This window comes from Pan troglodytes, chromosome 18 (assembly GCF_028858775.2).
Source record: "Pan troglodytes isolate AG18354 chromosome 18, NHGRI_mPanTro3-v2.0_pri, whole genome shotgun sequence".
Lineage (NCBI taxonomy): Eukaryota > Metazoa > Chordata > Mammalia > Primates > Hominidae > Pan > Pan troglodytes.
In genome coordinates, this window is record NC_072416.2 from 33,605,911 (window position 1) to 33,621,963 (window position 16,053).

Below are 16,053 nucleotides of genomic sequence, written 5' to 3' on the forward strand. Positions count from 1 at the left end.
AAGGCTGAGTGTGGTTTCTGTTGTGGGTTGGTCTTGAGGGTGCCTTGCTTGGATTCCATCTGCACAGGGTGGAGCTTGGGCCTCTGGCTGTCACAGTTGCCCTGACAGACACTGAGGTGACCTTGGCCAAGTCACGCATTCATTTCCATCTGAGTTTCTAGTTTAAGATAAGAGGAAGAGGACCTGGAGCTCCTCTGGGGCTGCTTTGGCCCAGGGTCCTCCTGCTTTCTGAGGGTAACAGTGTCTGTGCCCACGAAAACATGTGATGTTAGTCACAGACCTGCCGTGGCAGAAATCCCCCATGCTTCCCTCTGCTGGGGGCAGGTGTTATCATTCACAGCCCTGCGGTGGTTGTCTGTCTGCTTGTCAACAAGCAGTGAAATAAGAGTAAAGTTGCCTAATACTGACTCAGATGCACAATCCAGTTAACCCAGATGTGTGAGATCTTCCGGTTTGAAAGAACTGTATTGGCAAGGCAAAATCAACCTATTGTAGAATATATTTATTGTATATCAGCATGGGGATTATTAATATTGCTAATAAAACCATTATTTGTAAAAAGTAAGATTAATAGAAGAATTGTTCTTCTATTTTCTCATAGTTTTAAATAGGATAAAAATATATTCTATTCAAAATCCTATTTAAAATATATCCTATTCAAAATTAAAAGAAAATGTAAGAATGGTTTCCTTTTTTTTGAGACTCTGCTCTGCCACCCAGGCTGGAGTGCAGTGGCGCAATCTTGGCTCACTGCAGCCTCTGCCTCCCAGGCTCAAGCAATTCTCCTGCCTCATCCTCCCGAGTAGCTGGGATTACAGGCATGCACCACGCCGCCCAGCTAATTTTTGTAATTTTAGAAGAGACAGGGTTTCGCCACATTAGCCAGGCTGGTCTTGAACTCTTTACCTTAGGTGATCTGCCTGCCTCGGCCTCCCAGAGTGCTGGGATTAAAGGCGTGAGCCACCACGCCTAGTGGAGTGATTTCCTTTCATAGTAAAGTTTTAAATATGGCATATTTGAATGACTTTTAAAGAAGGAGACTGGGTGTGATGGCTCACACCTATAATTCCAGCATTTTGGAAGGCCAAGATGGAAGGATCACTCGAACCCAAGAGTTCCAGACCAGCATGGGCAACATAGTGAGACCCCCATCTCTACAAAAAAATTTAAAAAATTAGCTGGGCACAGTGGAACCTGCCTATAATCCCTTAGGGGGCTGAGGTGGGAGGATTGCTTGAGCCTGGAAAGGTGAGACTATGGTGAGCTGTGACTCTGCCACTGCACTCCCGGCTGAATGAGACCCTAACTCAAAAAAAAAAAAAAAAAAAAAAAAGGATGTTATTAAGTCTGGCATTTCTTTCCATGTAAGTTCTTTTTAAAAGGTAGTCTCACTCTGTCATGCAGGCTGGAGTACAGTGGTGCAGTCTCGGCTCACTGCAACCTCTGCCTCCCGGATTCAAGCGATTCTCCCACCTCAGCCTCCCGAGTAGATGGAACTATAGGTGCACGCTACTATGCTTGGCTAATTTTTGTATTTTTTAATAGAGATGAGGTTTTGCCATGTTGGACAGGCTGGTATCTTTCCATATAAGTCCTGAAAATTAGAAATAAAAATTGCCAACAGTTGAAAGCTGTTGACAGAAAATTGTAGGGGAGAAATAACAGATAAGAACATAATCCCAGTATGTCAATGAAAAAAAGTATGTTTAAATTAGAAAGTTACTAATTTGTGAACACATATGAGTGAATGAGAATTGTCTGTCTAAAATTGGGCAGTGGAACATTGAAAAGGAAAAGTCTCCAAAGTTAAAAATTGGTTAGCATTCTGAATAATAAAGTGCTTCTATGGATTATTTATTTTGGGACTCAGATATTTTGAGGTGGAGTCTCGCTCTGTCGCCCAGGCTGGAGTGCAATGGCATGATCTTGGCTCACTGCAACCTCTGCCTCCCAGGTTCTAGTGATTCTCCTGCCTCAGCCTCCTGAGTAGCTGGGATTATGGGTGCAGGCCACCACGCCTGGCTAATTTTTTTTTTTTTTTAATTAGAGATGGGGTTTCAGCATGTTGGTCAGTCTGATCTCAAACTCCTGACCTCATGATCCACCCGCCTCGGCCTCCCAAAGTGCTGGGATTACAGGTGTGAGCCACCGCCCCCAGCCGGGACTCAAATATTTTAAATGAAGATTAGAAGTATGTAAGTCACAGATAGTATTACATCCAAGTCGTATGCTGTTAAAATAGCCCGGGGTTCCCAGGGCTCACTCCTTGCTGTGAGGGATTAGCTGGGAAGTCCGAGTGTAATCTTACAGCACAGATGCAGACACCTTAAGGGGCTCTGAGTTGTGACGAGGCCCCTGGAGAGAGTGCGAGAAGCTGCCCCCTGCGGTGTCACTTGCCCTTCTGTTTAGAGCGGCTGCATCTGCTCAGAGCCAGCCCAACCCTCAAGGGCGGGCACAGCCTTGCAGCAGCAGGGGCGTCACTAAGGCCCCCTCTCTGTGTGTTGAAATCCACCCCACCTGTTGGTTATTTCTCATTAAAACTGACTGGTCTGTGCTATCAGTGCTGAGAGCTGATTATTCTTTCCTTTCACTCTCTGGAACACAAGAAGGCAGTGGAGTACTGCTTGCCTCACTTGGCATTTTGGATCCAGATTTTTGGGTTCTACACCTGAATGAGATTCTTTAAATAACTTCGAGAACAAAGAAAAGAAAAAGAAAGCCCCTTTTATTTGAAGCTAAAGTTGAATCATTGTAATAAAAATGCGAGTCACCTGGATGGGCCTCATCCAACAGTCATCATCGACGTGGGGACAAGAAAAATGGTCTTTTAAGTTTTGTAGGTAGGGGCGTATTTTCTTCCTGCAGGTGCGCCATCAGTTTGGATTTTGCTTCATTGTAGTTTTGGTGTAGTGACCTGAGGTTTTAACTTTAAAGATGTTTAGGCCTGTCCATTGAATGCTAGTGTGGACAGTTCAGTTGGGGCATTCGTTATGTCACATGGCCTGCAGGGATCCAGGGCACGCACATGCTCACGTTTATACAGGTAAATGTTAACATCCTTTGTCTGTACTTCGAAGCTGGACAGAGATAGTGGTGTAAACAGGATGCAGCGGAGCATGGAGTGTTGCCCGTCAGGGGATGCAGGCCCACGTGGCTGCGCACATCCAAGACACAGGACACAGGGCGGGCGACAGGGGATGCAGGCCCACGTGGCTGCGCACATCCAGGACACAGGGCGGGCGACAGGGGATGCGGGCCCGCGTGGCTGCGCACATCCAGGACACAGGGCGGGCGATGGGATGCAGGCCTGTGTGGCTGCGCACATCCAGGACACAGGGCAGGTGACAGGGCTCTGTGTCCCCAGCACACCTGTGGAGTTGGCTACTGGGCAGCTCAGACAGCAGCTCACAGCCCAGGATTTTCTGCTTTGTTTTCATTAACTGAACATACTGACTGACTCGAAAAATTATTTTTAAAAATAAAAAGCTAATTTTATTTTAGTTTATTTTAATTAAAAAATAGATTTTAAAATCTGCTTTTTAAAGTCATAGATGTTTATCTTTAAGAACATTAAACAATTAAAGAACTAGCATGTTTCTACAATTTTACAACAATTATAAACCATAGGCTTCTGTATAAGACTAGTTCTGGAAATTTTTAAAAGTGTGATTTCTTTTAAAGTATGTCTTCCAGAGATGTGTCATGTAAGACTCAATGAAGGAGAAATTTTTCTTTTCCTCAGAACTGACTGTTGACCCATGGATAATTGAAATATTTGATTAAGGAATGATTTTAATTCCCTCTAGTATGCTGTCTGCTGATTCTCTGTTTTATTTCCTAGAGTGTCTTTTATTTTATTTCCTAGAGGGTCTTTTATTTTTCCTAGAGGGTCTTTTATCTATTTTATTGATAGATATTTGTGGAAAGGGTGTTGTGGTGTTATGTAGAGCTAGGCCTCAATCTGAGCATCTCTGTTCTGGCACGGGAGCATGAGAGGTCTTGGCCAGGGTAAACCAGTTTTTTCAGTTGTGGGTCATTGACATTCTCAGTCAAAATTATAGCATTTCATAGGCTTTAGAATCTGACAAACTCAAGGGAGAGCTGCGTGAATTGTGAAGAAATGGTTTGGTCTCAGCTAAGATGGTTTTGTTTAATTCTTTTCTTATTTAATATTGAATTTTGGTTGCTTTCGTTTAATTTCGTGTACATGTAATTTCTCTTCCTGACTGGTCTATACTACCTTGCACAGCTGCATACTTTTGTTTTGTTTTGTTTTTTGAGACAGAGTCTCGCTCTGTCGTCCAGGCTGGAGTGCAGTGGTGCTATCTCGGCTCACTGCAACCGCCGCCTCCTGGGTTCACACCATTCTCCTGCTTCAGCCTCCTAACTAGCTGGGACTACAGGCGCCCGCCACCATGCCCGGCTAATTTTTTGTATTTTTAGTAGAGACAGGGTTTCACCGTGTTAGCCAGGATGGTCTCGATCTCCTGACCTTGTGATCCGCCTGCCTCGGCCTCCCAAAGTATTGGGATTACAGGCGTGAGCCACTGCGCCCAGCCAGCTGCATACTTTGAGTGACCTAATAGTGACACCCTCTACATGCTAGGGCTGAGTACTAGCCAAAGAAAACATACAGTTTACATACCTGCAACTTCGGGAATTATTCACATAATCGTATGATACAGTTTACATACCTACAACTTCGGGAATTAGTCACATAATTGTATGATACAGTTTACATACATACAACTTTGGGAATTATTAACATAATCATATGCTTTAGAGATACAATCTAATAACCAAACTAATGAGAAACATACATTTAAATGTTGTAATGATTATGCACATTCTAATAATTTGGAGCACTTCTCTAGTTTTAGAATAACTCAGAACTCATTGATTGGCATTGTATTGAGTCTGTAGATCAATTTGGGGGAATTGCCAAGTTAACAGTATTGAGTATTCTGATTCATGAACATGGTATGTCTCTCCATTTATGGAGGTCTTTAATTTCTCTTAGCAGTGTTATACAGTTTTCAGTGTTCAGCTCCTGTGCATATTTTGTTACATTTATCTCTGAGTACTTCATACTTACAGATGCTATCATATTCATACTTATGGATACTATCATAAATGGTATTGTATTTTAAATTTCAGTATCCAGTTGTTCGTTGGAAGGATGTAGCAGTACAATAGATTTTTCTTTACTGACCTTTATCCTGTGTCATTTCTAAATGAACTTGTTTTAGATTTTCTGTAGGATTTTTTTAAAATATGCGTAATTATGTTACCTTTAAATAGAGTTTTGTTTCTTCCTGTAGAATTTCTATACCTTCTCTTACTTTAATGTGCTGGCCATGATCTTTATTTCAGTGTATTTTCTTTATAAAAATATTTTTGCCTTATTCTTCATCTTTGAGTGAAAGCATCCAGCATTTCATCATTAAGTCTGATGTTACCAGTACATTTTTCCCAGATGCTCTTAATCAGGTTGAAGAAGTTTCCTTCTATTCTTTGTTTCATGGGAGTTTTTTCGCATGAACGAATGGACATTGGATTTTCACATGCCTTTTCTGTATCTTCCGAGATGATGGTATGGTGATCCTTCTTGATTCTTTTGTTAAAGTGAATTACGTCGATTTCGAATGCTAACCGAACCTTGCATTTCTATTATCATAAACCTGACTTCATCTACGTGTATTGTGCTTTTGCTATACTGATCAGTTTTCTAATATTTAATGAAGAGTTTTTGCGTCTGTGTTTGTGTGACATGTTAGTCTGCAGTTTTCTTTTTTTGCCATGTCTTTTTGTTAGCAGGATAATGCTGACCTCAGCAACGGAGCTGGGAAGCTGCCTGTCATTGTCTAGTTTCTGAAAATGTTTCTGTGAGATTAGTTTTATTTCTTTTAAAAAATTTGATAGAATTTGCCAGTGAAGCCTAGGTTTTTAATAATAAATTCAATTATTTTAATAAATATAGAACTGCCAGGCACAGTGGCTCATGCCTATAATCCCAGCACTTTGAGAGGCTGAGGAGGGTGGATCACCTGAATTCAGGAGTTCGATACCAGCCTGGCTAATGAGGCAAAACCCCGTCTCTACTAAAAATACAAAAATTAGCCGGGTGTGGTAGCGGGTGCCTCTAGTCTCAGCTACTCAGGAGGTTGGGGCAGGAGAATCACTTGAACCCAGGAGGTGGAGGTTGCAGTGAGCTGAGATTGCACCACTGCACTCCAGCCTGGGAGACAGAATGAGACTCCTCAAAAAAAAAAAAAAGAACTTCGATAAATGTAGAATTTCTTGAGTTAGTGTTGTTTGTGTCTCTCAAGATTATTTTCTTTTCCCCCAAATTCTAGAGTGTGTCTGCACACTGTTCCTCATGGTACCCACTGTATGTTTCCATGTCTGTGGGTCCACAGGATGCTCCGCGGCCAAGCCTCCCTGGGCTCCTCTGATCTGTGACCGTTTCTCATGCTTCCTTGTTTTTGGCGACTTTTTGAGGACTGTTGGGGTCGGTTATTTTGTAGGATGTGCCTCTGTTGGAATTTGTCTCCTGACTAGACTGGGGTCACAGGTTTTGGGGAGGGAGGACATGGAGGTGAAGTCCTTCTCATCACATCCTGTCCAGGCCAGCACTGTCAGGAGGACTCAGTGCTTAATGCTGATGCGGGTAACCTGGCTGAGGTGTGCTCTTCAGCATTTTCCACAGTCAAGTGACTCTTTCAGCTTTCATCCTGCACTTTGGAAGGAAGCTGCTATGCCCATCACCCAGTTAAGGAGTGGGGAGTTGTGTGCCGCCTCTTCGAGGGTGGAGCATCACAGATACTGTTGTCAGTCTACCCGGGAGCCTTGTTTCTTCTTTCCCATTTATTCACTTATTCACTCATCCGTTTCCATCAGTGTGTGCTCATGGAGATGTATTTTACACTCTGGGTTAGAATCAAGTTCTGCTTCATTCTGGTGCTCACATCCTTCCAGCTTTGGCCATTGGCAGCTTGTCAGTTGGCTCCCGTGCCCCTTGACATTTCCCTCCATTCCCTCTTCATTGTAGGTGTTTCATCATTAGTGTTTTTTTTTTTTTTTCTTGTTTTCTTTTGAGACAGAGTTTTGCTCTTGTTGCCCAGGCTGGAGTGCAATGGGGCGATCTCTTACTGTAACCTCCACCTCCTGGGTTCAAGCAATTCTTCTGCCTCAACCTCCCAAGTAGCTGGGATTACAGGCCGTGCCACCACACCCGGCTAATTTTTTGTATTTATATTAGAGACGGGGTTTCACCATGTTGACCAGGCTGGTCTCGAACTCCTGACCTCAGGTGATCCACCTGCCTTGGCCTCCCAAAGTGCTGGGATTACAGATGTGAACCACCATGCCCAGCCTGAGCACTTTTTACTTGCACAGCACTACCAAATGCTTCTCCGGGCTCATTGTGAGTGCTTGTCCCAGCCTAGAATCAGCTGTTTCTCCATGAACTGAAAAATGACGTTAGAGACCAGGATGCGGTGTTTGGAGGGCCCTGGCATTAGAGACCAGGATGTGGTGTTAGAGACCAGGATGCGGTGTTTGGAGGGCCCTGGTGTTAGAGACCAGGATGCGATGCGCAGCGGTGCCCTGTGTCCTCTGAGCATGCGAAGGGCCCTGGGCGGCTTTTCACCCAAACATGTTGCCTAGGAGCCCTGCATCCTGTGCCATTGCAGAGTGCTGACTTCTGTGGAGTCAGTCCTGAAGCTGCTTCCCTCTCTAACTGGTAGTCATTTCTGTAGCTTCTAGGAAAGAGGAAGAAAACATACCCGTCCTTGACCTGCTCGCCCTCTGATTTGAGACTGTTGGGTGGAAGTCACAGATCTCTGTCGGAGCACAAGCGTGGCTCCTTGGGGAGAGCAGCATGAGGAGTTAGATCTGGAGCCTCTCAAAGCCAATTGCCAGAAGCTAGAAGCTTCTTTCTTTCTTTAGCAACGAGGTTTTAAAGTTTGTTACATTAGGTTAGTCCTGTTTCTCTGGTGCAGTGGTTATTTGGAGAGTTGGTTTTATATTCAGTTTTACTTATTTCATTAGATATTAGGAAGAAAATTTTAATGCCAATTTATTTTTACCCCTGGGTATTTTTTGTTAGATCATGTTTTTATGACTTTTTAATCTTTAGCGTGGTACAGTGGCTTAGGCCTGTAATCCCAGCAACTCGGGAGACTGAGGTGACCCAAGTCACGTGTGAGGAATGTCATGCCCAGCAACCTCAGGGAACGTGCTCTTCTCCAAATTGCCACCCACTAGACTGTGAAGCCACCTCAATGCCACAGGATGGGGGCTTGCAGAATGTGTTTTGTGACCAAATGGAATTAAGGCAAAAATTAATGAGAAGAAAAGTAGAAAAATCCCTGAATGATTGGGAGTTAAATAACAAACATTTAAATAACCCCTAGGTCAGATAAGAAAGAAAACTGGACATGTGAAGGTATTTGTAACTGAATGACACATGCAAATTGATCAAAACTCGGGGAATACATCGACAGTTGTATTAGAGAAAAGCTTAAAGACAAGGAAAAATTAAGGAAATGAGGCACAAAATGTAGAGTAGATACAACCAACAAAACCAAATTGGATTCTTTGAGAAGATTAGTACACTTGAGAAAGTCCTGGTACACTAGTCAGAGAAAAGAGAGCAGGGACAAATTACAATGTCAGAATCTACGAACCCTTCAGACATAAAAACTTGAGGCTGTCTCAAAAGTCAGTGGGAAACATTAAATGCAATTGACAAATTACTAGGAAAAAACTGCTATCAGAAGAAATAGAACATCTTACTAGCTCCTGTCTTTCAGAAATCTTACCTATATCTTGTCACAAAGAAAAACTCCAGGCTCAGCATTTCAATGTTACGTGTTTCCAAATGTTTAAGAAAGAATAACGATCTTTTAAAAGTCTTCCACAGAACCAAAAAAAAACAACCAAAAAAAAAAAAACAAAAACAAAAACAAAAAAACACGAGACTCTCATTTCCCATCTTGTTTTATGAGGCAGCATAACCCTGAAAAGGATGTTTCAAAGAAAAACAGAAAATCCAGGCCAGTGTCTCTCTTGAACATCCTAAGCAACCCTAAACAAAATATGAATAACCCCGATCCAGTGACATTGAGGGATGATATGTCATGATCGAGTTAGGCTCAGGAATGCAAGGTTGGTATAATATTTTAAAAGTCAATGTAATCCATCACACTAACAAAAGAGGTAAACTATATGGTTATCTTAATAAATGCAGGAAAGTAATTTGTAAACTTCAACACCCATTCATGATGAACTATGCCTAGTGTTCCATTATTGGAATGCCAAGCATGTGGGAGTTCTTTATATCCTACTGCTCGAGCTCATTGCCAAGCAGTAGGTGACTTCAGGCATAAATGGGTTAAGAGAACCTTTAGCAAACCAGGAATAGAAAGGACCTTCCTTAATTTGATCAAAGGTATCTATAAGAAATCTACAACAAGCAGCCCACTCAAGGGTGGAAAGTGGAGAGCTGCCCCCACCCCCCTCTCCCGTTCCCTGAGATGGCTGCCCCTCACTGCGATGTGCTAGCACACCAAAGCAAGAAAAGAGGCTTATAAGGGCCAGGTGTGGTGGCTCACCCCTGTAATCCCGGCACTTTGGGAGGCTGAGGCAGGTGGATCACCTGAGGTTGGGAGTTCAAGACCAGCCTGAACAATATGGAGAAACACCATCTCTACTAAAAATACAAAATTAGCTGGGCATGCCTGTAATCCAAGCTACTCAGGAGGCTGAAGCAGGAGAATCACTTGAACCCGGGAGGCAGAGGTTGTAGTGAGCTGAGATCATGCCATTGCACTCCAGCCTGGGTGACAAGAGTGAAACTGTTAAAAAAAAAAAAAATCTTAAAAGGCTTTAAAACCAGAAATGAAGCTGTCAGTATTTACAGGTGATATGGTTATATGTGAAGAAAATCCAAAGGAACTCACAAGCAAACTGTTAATAAGTGAATTTACAAAATTCCTGCCCACAAGGCCAACATACAAAAAACTGATTATATTTCTAAATTCCAGAAACGAACAGTAATAATCACTTACAAATGTTACTATAGACACTAAGAAATTTAAACTATGTAGAAACAAATCTAACAAAAGATGTCTGGGACAGAAAGCTATAAAATATTAGGAAAGTGAAGAAAACCTAAAAAAAAAAAACAAAAGAAAAGGAGGGATGTAGCCTGTTGGTGAATGGAAGCCTCAGTATCGTAAAGATGATGATTTTCTCTAAATGGTACATTCAGTGCAATTTCAGTGAAAATCCAAGCAGAGATTTTTGTGGAAATTGCCATGTTTATAGTAGAATGATTTATATTCCTTTGGGTATATACCCAGTAATGGGATTGGTGGGTCGAATGGTATTTCTGGTTCTGGGTCTTTGAGGAACTGCCACATGTGTCTTCCACGATGGCTGAACTAATTTACATGCACGCCTATGTCCATTGCAGCACTGTTCACAATAGCAAAGACATGGAATCAACCCAAATGCCCATCAGTGATAGACTGGATAAAGAAAATGTGGCCAAGGTGGGCGGATCACTTGAGGTCAGGAGTTTGAGACCATCCTGGCCAATATGGCAAAACACCGTCTCTACTAAAAATATAAAAATTAGCCAAGCATGGTGGTGCGTGCCTGTAATCGCAGCCACTTGGAAGGCTGAGGCAGGAGAATTACTTGAACCTGGGAGGTGGAGGTTGCAATCAGCCAAGATCACGCCACTGCACTCCAGCCTGGGTGACAGAGTGAGACTCTGTCTCAAAATAAATAAATAAATAAATAAATAAAATAAATTGGTCAATTTATGGACTCTGTTCTGCCAGGAGCAGACACCAGAGTTTCCTCATCCTCCTCGGAAGCCTGCCTGCCTTCATTGCTGCTGGGTTATCTGACAGTGAATTTTCCCCTCTACCAAAAAAAGGAAAAAGGCCAAAGACATGAAGAGTCACCTAAGAGAAGGCCTCCAAATGGCCAGTAAATGTGAAAAACTGCTCAGCTTCATTGGTCAAATGAAAACCGCCAGAATCGCTAAGGTGTAAAAGGCCAGCACCATGGAGGGTGTGAGCAATTGGGCCTCCCGCACACCCTGGTGGGGTGGAAGACGGTGCAGTGCCTTCTGCCAAGTCAGCTGAGGCCACCGAGGCTGCAGCAGCCCATATTGGGTGTGCCCATCAGAAATGGCAAGTGGGCTTCAGGAGACACCGCCAGAATGGCCTTGGCAGCCATGGTCAGCCCCATCCTGGAGAGCCTCAGACACCCATCACCAACGCAGAGTTGCTGCTCGTCCCATGGAAGACTTTGCGGCAACATAAAGGAGGGGCTCGCAGCTCCCACAGTCACACCAGCGAGTTGCACGTGTGCGTGCCGTGGGACACAGACATGCAGTGTGATCCTGTCTGCCCCTTTCAGAAACCAATGAAATCATCAGTGGGTGAGGCATTCTCTGCAGAGGGAGACGAGGCAGGGATGAAGGAGCGAGGCAGGGGGCTTCCAGGAGGCTGGCATTGTTTCCCAGTCTGTGTGTATTCACTTTGTGAGATGGTGTGCTATGATCTGCACACTTCACAATGTCATTCTTCAATTAAAAAAAAATATATTAAAACACAAAGGGCCAGAGCTGGCCATGGGCAGACCTGCACTATGAGACGCTGTAAGACTACAGGAAGCGGGAGGACCGCGGTTCCAGACAGAAGATCTGAGATGGGGAAGGGAGGAAGAGCAGAGAAAATGGTAAATGTGTGGGCAGGCCAAAAACTGGATTTATAAAAGAAGAGGTCTTGGGCTTAAAAAGAGAAAAAGAATTAGCATATGTAAAAGCAACTTCAGGATCCCTTATCCATTAAAGGCTACACCCAGAATATGTAACTTCCACGCTAGTAGAGGTGAAAGCTACAATTAGAAAAATACATGGTCTGTCCAAAAGAAGGCAGGAAAGGACGGGGGCCTGGCCTGGGGGGTGTCCACTTGGCAGTGTCGCTGGCCCTCCTCGGGGTCAACAGGAAAACTGACTGAAATGTACAAGTGTGCTGAGAGTCTCAGGGGAGTGCAGCCCTCCTAGTCAAGGGTCTGGGCAAGGAGAGTGCCTGGGCATCGGGGCAGCCCCGGAGTCACTTTTCTCCTGGGCTGGTGGCTGCCCTGGCAAGTGCTGCCTGGGTGGGTGTGTGGGGCCTTGGCCAGCCTTGCAGCCGGAGGGATGGGCACTGGGACCTGGGGCTGCCAAGGACGAGGGCCCCAGTCTACCCCTTCCCATTGGGCTGAATCCTGGGAGGGCTGCACCCTGAGTCTCCCGGGGCTGCCACTCAGCTTCACATTGTCCCAGTCATGACCCTGGACTGATGTGGTCTTGCACGGCTGGTGTCCCCAGCTGCCAGGCAGAAGCAAACACTAATCCTTCTGGGAGGAAGATAATGCTAAATTATGTCTGTGAGCAATTTTGCAAATACGGTATCCAGCACACAGAAACAATCAGGCAAAGGAGAGAAAACAATGTAAATAAAAACCTATGGAAATAACAGAGAATAGAAACAGCCCCACAGCGATGAACTGGACACTTTTAAAAAGTACCAAACTGGCCGGGCGCGGTGGCTCACGCCTGTAATCCCAGCACTTTGGGAGGCTGAGGCGGGCGGATCACGATGTCAGGAGATCAAGACCATCCTGGCTAACACGGGGAAACCCCATCTCTACTAAAAATACAAAAAAATTAGCCGGGTGTGGTGGCAGGTGCCTGTAGTCCCAGCTACTCGGGAGGCTGAGGCAGGAGAATGGCATGAACCCGGGAGGCAGAGGTTGCAGTGAGCCAAGATGGCGCCACCGTACTCCAGCCTGGGTGACAGAGGGAGACTCCGTCTCAAAAAAAAAAAAAAAAAAAAAAAAAAAAGTACCAAACAGTAGCTCTACCACTAGAAAATAGAATTATCAAAATTAAGAATTCAGTATGTAGGTATAATAGCAGATGAGACACATCTGAGGAGGGAGGAGGTGAACTGGAAAACAGGGAGGAAGAGATCCCAAATGATGTGTGTTGCACCAGACACTGAAGGAGGAAAGGACTCCATTCCTTCACAAGCTCTTCCAGGAAGCAGAAAGAGGTGGACATCCCCCAACTCATGTTTTGAGGCTAGCATTTCTTTGGCATCAAAATCTGAAGACATCAGCAGAGAGAAAAAAATTACAGCCCAATCTTATGCTTACACATTCACATTCTTTCTTTTTTTTTTTTTTTTTTTTGAGACGGAGTCTTGCTCTGTTGCCCAAGCTGGAGTGCAGTGGTGCAATCTCAGCTCACTGCAACCTCTGCCTCCCAGGCTCAAGCGATTCTCCTGCCTCAGCCTCCTACTCAGATAAATTCTAAGCAAAATTTTAGCAAACCAAATCTAGCAGTGAACAATCTCATTTGGTAACTAACTGTGGCTGGATTCAATCAGGTGTCATATCTTGTATTCTGTACCCTTGTTAAGCTCTCTAATTAATCATAACAGTTTCCAATAATATAACAATCTCAGTCCTTTAGATTTTCAACATGACACGTGTTTGGGCTGTGACTGCAGCTTGGCTTGACCTTAGAATATCACTCAATGTGACTCGACACACTGACAGATTAAAGGAGGAGAAATTCATGTGATCCTCACAGCCAAGGCAGACACAGCTTTTGAGAAAATTCAGCATCCAAGAAAAATGCTTAAAAAAAAAAAGGGCCAGGCATGGTGGCTCACGCCTGTCATCCCAGCACTTTGGAAGTCAGGAGTTCAAGACCAGCCTGGCCAACACGGTGAAACCCCGTCTCTACTAAAGATATAAAAAAACAGCCTTGCGTGGTGGTGGGCACCTGTAATTCCAGCTACTGGGGAGGCTGAGGCAGGAGAATCGCTTGAACCCAGGAGGTAGAGGTTGTGGTGGGCTGAGATCGTGCCATTGCACTCCAGCCTGGGTGACAGGGCGAGACTCTGTCTCTCTTTTTTTTTTTTTTTTTGAGATGGAGTCTCGCTCTTTCGGCCAGGCCGGACTACAGTGGCACTATCTCGGCTCGCTGCAACCTCTACCTCCCAGGTTCAAGTGATTCTCCTGCCTCAGCCTCCCCAGTAGCTGGAATTACAGGCGCCCACCACCACGCAAGGCTGTTTTTTTGTATTTTTAGTAGAGACGGGGTTTCACCGTGTTAGCCAAGATGATCTCGATCTCTTGACCTCGTGATCTGCCCACCTCGGCCTCCCAAAGTGCTGGGATTACAGGCGTGAGCCACTGCGCCCGGCCAACTCTTAAAAAATAAAAAAAAGCATTCTAGAAAATAAAAGGAATTCCCTTGACTTGATCAAGAGTTTCCACAGAAGCCTTGCAGCCACAGTGCGCGTCCCCATGGTCAGGAGCAGGACTGGGTGCCATTCTCACAGCTTCTGTCCAGCTGTGTGGAGGTCTTCGGAGCAGAGAAAGAAAACAAGCCAGAGGTACACTGTGGAAACGAAGAGACAAAACAAAACCCACTATTCGCAGGTGATGTCACTGTGTTCTGGAAAACTCCAAACAATTTCCAAAGATAACCTAAAGTATTTCCCAGGGATAAATATCGGAAATATTAAGAGATGTCAGCACGTTTTTGGGGATCAAAGTCAGTATACAAGGTGTCATTGCGTTTCTGTCATCAGCAGTCATGCGAAAAGGAAACTTTAAAAAGCCACCGTTCAAAAAGCTTTAAGATATAGAAGTGTCAAGAAATAACTCCAATTAAAGATGCAAAAGATGTTTATAGGAAAAAAATCATAAAACTTTCCTGAAAGAGGTTAAAGAAGACCTAAATTAAGGGAGCCCCGTCCCGCATCTGTGGATTGCAGAGCACATTGTGCTGACCCCTGTTCTGCCGTCTCCCCTGTGGCTGGCTGCCCTGGCCCCTTCTTCAGCCGGGCCAGGAGCCCAGACCCGTGCTCCCCTCTGCGTGGACACACCCTCAACCCCTTCGCACCTCCGAGGACTCACCTCGTAGGACTCACCTAGACAAAGCCCCAAACTGAGATACATGAACCTTCGCCTGCCCTGTACCTGAGAGCGGGAGAAGCAGCACACACCTGGTTGCATTTTTGCTGTGAAACCACAGGCTTCCAGGCAGCCTCTTCATACCGCCCAGCAGCCCCACTTCCCTTCCCTTTGCCTTGAACCTGTACACCGCCTCCCCACCTCCACTCCACTACTGGGGATGCCTCCCTGTTCATCAGCCAAAGCAATCAAAAGAAACCCCACAGGCACCCCAGCCACACCCACTCACCCACCTGCCCCGCGCTCGCCTCCCTTTGGTCCCCCACATGGGTGGGTGCCCACCTGGTTCCCCCAGCAGCCGGGCCCCACCCACCCCGCGCTCGCCTCCCTGTGCTCCCCCACATGGGCGGGTGCCCGCCTGGCTCCCCCAGCAGCCAGGCCCCACCCACCCCGCACTCACCTGCCTCTGCTCCCCCACATAGGCGGGTGCCTGCCTGGCTCCCCCAGCAGCCGGGTTGCGGGAAGATGGGCGAGAGTCAGCTCTCTGAGTGCTTGGCGGCAGGCGGTCAGCTCAGCTGGTGGGAACAGCAGGACGGTGTGGACGTCAGCCTGGCACCGGGCAGGGGTGCCCCTCAGCAGAATGGCATGGGGGCTGTGGCAAGCTCCCCTCCATGTCTGGTCCCTGGAGTCAGACTAGACCTTCGCCGCATCCATCAGGAGGGGTGGCAGCAACGCCAGCCTCTCCAGGGTGATTTTCGGTAGAAACAGACCCCTCTAGATCCCAGAAACTGGGCCCTCACCATGGCCAGCTCAGCCTCATGGGGTGAAAAGCCATTGTAATATCCAAGTAACAGCAGCGAGGGTCACGAGTTCTGCCTTTGGGGCGTGCTGGCAGGCGGGCGGGGGTCTGCGTGCCTCGGCTCTCTCAGGCCCGCGCGGGAGGTGCCGTAACTGTCCCAGGCTTCAGACAAGCTGACTGTGGCCAGCTGGAAAAGGCTCCCCCAAATGCCCTGATCCCCAGAACCTGTGCTTGATGCCTGGATTAGCCCATTTTCA